This window comes from Rattus norvegicus, chromosome 9 (assembly GCF_036323735.1).
Source record: "Rattus norvegicus strain BN/NHsdMcwi chromosome 9, GRCr8, whole genome shotgun sequence".
NCBI classification, from domain to species: Eukaryota; Metazoa; Chordata; class Mammalia; order Rodentia; family Muridae; genus Rattus; species Rattus norvegicus.
The window spans coordinates 96,448,625-96,454,635 of NC_086027.1; positions in this window are offsets into that span (position 1 = coordinate 96,448,625).

Consider the following 6,011-nt stretch of genomic DNA (forward strand, 5'->3'; position numbering starts at 1 on the left):
TTAAAGAGAAATAGATCATCTATGTTGAATATCCGGGCCGTTCTAGTCTTGAGACATCGAGCTCAGTTTAATTTTCTTTCTTTCTTTCGTTCTTTCTTTTTTTTTTTTTTTTTTTTTTGCTGTTGTGTTTGAGGCAGTCTCGAGAGAAGCTGGTGTTTCTTGTAACGTGCATAACTGCCTTTCTCTTACACGTCTCTCTCCTCATCTTAATGCTTATGAGTAAATTGTATATTTAAGCCAACCTGAGCTTTGTTTCACAAAGGGAATAATGTTTAACTTAGTTTAGAAAACCAGGAATATAAGGCTTATTAAAAAATAGTAATCCTTGCATACCACACGTTAACCGAGAGTTGAAGTCACCACTCACAACCTATAAATAAATAAATAAATAAATAAATAAGTAAATAAATAAACAAACTCTTTTGCTTGCTCTCTTCCTTATGGTTCTTATTTTCATATTTCAAATAGTAGGCTTCCCTGCTATTTCTTGACCCTTTAGGTCTTTGCTGCCTGGTTGCAGAGAGGGAGAATTTGGCTCTTATCTGTCCCATTCCCAATCTCACTTCTGTACAGCTAAATTTATTTAACTCTCTATCCTCCCAGGACATCCATTTTACAACTTTCCCCAAGTGTTCCATGGCCATGATGTGTGGCCTGTGATTCTGACACAAACTGTGCCTGTGTCCACAGAGTGGCTCACGTCCTTTTGTGGTTGTCGCTAAGACTCTGTGACTCATGTTTACTTATTCACTCTCTTTGTCAGGGTTCTATTGCTGGGAACAGACATGATGACCACAGCAAATATTACAACAGGAAGCATTTAACTGGGGCTTGTTTACAGTTCCAGAGGTTTAGTCCATTTCCATCATGGCGGGCAGCATGGTGGTACCCAGGCAGAAATGGTGCTGGAGAAATAGCTGCGAGAGTTCTACATCTGACACTGCAGGCAGCAGGAAGAGAGAGAAAATGGGACAGGCTTGGGCTTTTGAAACCCCAAAGCCCACCTTCTATGGCATACTTCCTTCAACAAGGTCACACCTACTCCAACAAGGCCACACCTACTCCAACAAGGCCACACCTACTCCAACAAAGCCTCACCTACTCCAACAAGACCACACCTACTCCAACAAAGCCACACCTCCTAAATCCTCTCAAGCAGTGCCACTCTCTAATGACCAAGCATTTAAATATATGAGCCTGGGGAAGCCATTCTCATCCAAACTACCACATCTACCATCAGAGTACAAGACAGGACATACTTTCCTGATGACTTCAAAGTTGGAGTTAGAGCCATGTAGTTTGCTCTAGCCAATGAGCTGAGGCAGGAGAATTTCTTTATGTGTATAAGTTCTTCAGAGTTTTCTCTGTCTGGCCTTGCTTACCTTTGAGCACAAGGTGATTGAGAGTGACAGATGGTAGGACAGTAAGCCTCAGGTTCTTCTTCCCACAAAGTAGGCACTAATTTAACACCACAGGGCAGTATCATCACAATGCATGGCTTTCATCCTAAAGAGAACAAAAGATCCTTTATTCTGAAGCAATTTTGAGTAACCATGGCCAGGGAACACAGATTTGGGTTACCCTAAATCCCATGTTCCAATGTGGAAACAGTTTCATGAAGCTTTTATAGTTTTATAGAACAAAAGAGGTCATAAATCGAGGCAGGTTTAAAATGCACTGGGGAGGTACATCAGAGAGGCAGTTACAGCAAGATGGGGGAAGCTTTGTTTTAGAGTTGGGATGCTATCTGATGTCGTTCTTAGGTTCTGGATTGATGAAAGCTAAGTCAAGAGATTCTGAAAGGTTTCTACTTATTAGACACAGAGGTGGACATTCCAGGGGCAAAAGCTAGCCCAGGATAAGCTAAGTAGCTTCTAGACCTGTAATATTTCAGTCTCTCCACAGCACTGAACTTTTAATCAGTCAGTTGTCTTTGCAGACACAGCTTCTTTTCGATTTCTCATTCACAGTGAGTTCCTTTCACAAGAATGGCAAGAATGAGGATGAAGCCAGCTGTCTAGAAGTCAATAGGAAAGCTGCAGGAAACCATCTTTCTGACCCCAGTCCTCAACACAGCACTGAAGGAATAGGTGGGAGGGGAAACCCGACTTCTAGTTTCCATCTGGGGATTCAAAGCAAATGCTATGGTTGTTTGAGTGACCGACTGAGGGGATATTTGGGGTTTTGCTTATCTTGGGGTGCTGGTGCAACTGGCCCTTCTCTAAATGCTTAAATTTAGAGTTCAAGACACGAGAAAAAAAATTATGCCCCAAATCAGCTGAAGAAATGAAGTGATAAAGACCAGGGCAGACCTGAAGAAAAATAGAGAATAGGAAAACATTAGAAGAGAAGTAGCCACACTGTGCACTGCCACTGGAAAACATCAAATTGACAAGCCTTCAGCTAGCCTAACTAAAGGACTCACATGAGTCAAGCCAGGAGATAAGTAGAAGACTAGAAAGGATATGAAACCTGTCTTCATCAGGGTTTCTATTACTGAGGCAATACACCATGACCAAAAAGTAAGTGGGGGAGGAAAGGGTTTATTTGGCTTACACTTCCAGATCCTGGTCTATCATTAGCAGTCGTCAGTGCAGGAACTCGAGCAGGGCTGGACCTTGGAGGCAAGAGCTGATATAGAGGCCATGCCTTTTTTTTTTTTAGTTTGCTTCCCATGGTTTGCTCAGCCTGCTTTCATCAAGAATCTAGGACCACCAGGCCAAGGATGGCACCACCCACAATGGGCGGGATCACTGAGAATTTGCCCTACAGATGGATCTCATTAAGGCATTTCCTCAACTGAGGCTTCTGTCTCTCTGATGACTGTAACCTGTATCAAGTTGACACACAAGATAAGTCAGTAAAACTGACCCCCTTGTCACACAAAAGCATCATTTATTAAGCCACAACCCTTCCTTATTCATCCCCAACATCTCCCATTAAAAACACAAATAACTCTAAAAGTTCCACAGTCTTTACACATTCAAACCCATCAAAATTTCAATCTCCTTAAAATATCCAATCTCTCTAAAAACCCAAAAAGCTCTTTTTAAAGTTTAAGGTCTTTTAGCTGTGGAGGCTTGTAAAAAAAAATCAAAATTAAATTAAACACCTTCTTCAAGTGGGAAGAACCAGGGCACAGTCACAAGTTGAACCAAGCAGAACTAAATTCCAACAGCTCAAGGTCCAAAGTCTAGGATCTACACATGATCTTCTGAGCACTTCTCCAGCGCTCCCCTCTGGAGCGCACACAGCTTGTCTTCTAGGCTCTGGCTAACTCCACTGCTGCTGCTGTTCTTGGTGGTCATCCCACGGTGCTGGCATCTCCGAGACAATGGAGTCTTCTGCTGCAACTGTACAGCACTTAACCAATAGCCTCTCAAAGGTTCTCTTCCTGGTGCCAAGCCTCAGCTCCTTTGCATGAGCCTTTAAATTCCGGGCCTTCAACAGCCTGCACCTTCACCTTAGCCTCTCCTCCACTCTCACAGTGCCAAGTCTTAGCTGCTCTCCGTGACCCTGTCAGACCTTGAAAACCAGAGCCACCTGGATGGATGGCTCTTACACATGACCAAGTCCAGCTGCCAGTATGAGGTACTACCTTGGTCACTTCTGGAACATAGCTTCTCTGCTTTCTCAGAAAACACTTTCTAGAAGATTTCACCTCGGTGACACTGGTCTCTCTTTAGTCACCAAACGAGCCTTAATAGTCCTAGTGACATACAAGTTTCACTTCAGTAGTTCTGGTATCTTGTTAATCACATCTGATCTTTGGGCCCCAGATAACCAGAACCACAGAATCTTAAATCAAAATAGCAATGGCCTGGGTAGTCTTTAATTCCTTCTGAAACGTCACAAGCCAGGAGGCCTCCATCTTCTGCATTGCCCTCAACATTCTTATCTTCCGAGCTCCTACAGAACAGCCCACTGAGGTCTCAACACTCAAAGGCTTTTCCAGCCCAAAGTTTCAAAGTCCTTCCACAAGCCTCCTAGAACGTGGTCAGGTCTGTCACAGCAACCAACAGCCACTACACTGGTACCAACTTATTTTAGGGTTTCTGTTACAGCGATGAAACACCATGACCGAAAAGCAAGTTGGGGAGGAAAGAGTTTATTCAGCTTACAGTTCCAGATCATGATCCATCATTGGGGGAAGTCAGGACAGGAACTCAAGCAGGGCAGGAACCTGGAGACAGGAGCTGATGCAGAGGCCATGGAGGGTGCTGCTTACTGGCTTGTTTCCCATGGCTTGCTCAGCCTGCTTTCTTGAAGAACCCAGAACCACCAGCCCTGGGATGGCACTACCCACCATGGGCTAGGCCCTCCCCCCTTACAGCCAGATCTCATGGAGGCCTTTTCTCAACTGAAGCTCCTTCCTTCCTCTCTGATGACTCTTAGCCTGTGTCAGGTTGACATATAAAACCAGCCAGCACAATGTCCAACCTCCTATCATGAGGAAAATGCAAATTGAAGACAAGGTGAAGTTTCCCTTGACATTTGCTAGGATGGCTATTATCCAGAGAAGAGAGAACAAGTGTTGACTGGGGCTTGTGGACACCAGAACCTCTGAAGAGTATTCATGGGGAGGTAAAATGATGTGGCTACGGTGTAAACAAACAGCAGGAAGTTTCCTCAAATTCTTCATTTTCTTAAGAACCAAATTGCCTATGGTCCATGAGAATCTGGACGGAGGCAGGAGCATTGTGGAGGTATGAAGCTGTCCCTGTCGAGGGTGGGGGGGGTGGGGACAGAGGCAGAAGGAGCTAAAGAGGAAGGAAGTGTTCCTTGGGGGTCCACCATCTTTGAGACACTTCCTTTGTGCAGGCTTTGCTTCCCAAAGCAAATATCATCACCAAGGGTCTATGGCAGTGGGGTCTTTGCCACTACGTGACGTCCACTCTGATGGCACTCAGCCACTGACGTTTCCAGAACCCAGAAATACCGAGATGAGGACAGAGCGCAAACTCTTAGTTATGGAGCTCAGTTTAGAAGTCAGGATGCTATAAGAAATCGGAAGGCAGCTGCGAAGCTCTCAGTTTGGGGATCAGTTGAAGACTCCATTTTTACATTTGTTCTAAATTTAGTGATCCTATCCCAGTGCAAAAAATATGACAGGGGGAGGGGGGATAAGAAAGAGGGGGAGAAGGCGAGCAATGCCCCTTCATTTATGATGCAGCCACCGCCCATCCGTTCTTGCCCAGTGTGCTCCCAGGTTCTCCTGTTAAATGGTTTGCGATGCACTTTATATAAATTCCCAGGGACTGTGTACAAAAGGCCATACAATGTTTCACTTGCTGCCATCTGATTTTTAATACTCTGACCAAGGATTTGGGACTGAAATAGCAGAACATTGCTGGGATGATCACAGCACACATTTCTGCAGACTGGAGGAAGAACACAAAGTCACCATAGCATGAGCGTGACTGGATGGCTAATATCTAATCTGCTGGGTTTACAGGACATGATGGAATTCTGCAGGGGCCATTTTAAAAGTCATTGCTTTCTAGCCTCCATCAGAGCCCACCCTGCACGCCTGGTGCTAACACTTAATTATGACCAAGAGGATCTGAGAAATGCAGTGCCCCCCCCCACCTCACCCCAGCAAACGTCAAGCAGAATCAACAGCCCTGTGCTGGCAACATGATGTTCTTGTTTCTTACATCTCCTCCGCTCATCTGCAATTGCTTTTATTACTGCGGTTCATTTAATGAGACCAGAGCATTTGGAGCCAGATGGTGACGTTAGCTCAATCTGGAAGACTCTAATGGAATTGAGTTCAAATCAGGTTAAAAGTAATGAAATTAGAGACTCCAGTGGTCATTGTCTCCGGGTATTATGCTCTGGGTACTTGTTATACACCAGAAGTCAGCGCCAGCTTCAAATGAAAGACCTGAAATACAGTTGAGTGAGACCTGGTGTGCTCATACAATCACTCATTCAACACATGCTTTATTACGCTCCACAGCGCAAACACGGCCATTGTGGTTTCTGAACCACGGCCTCTGGAGTGTACC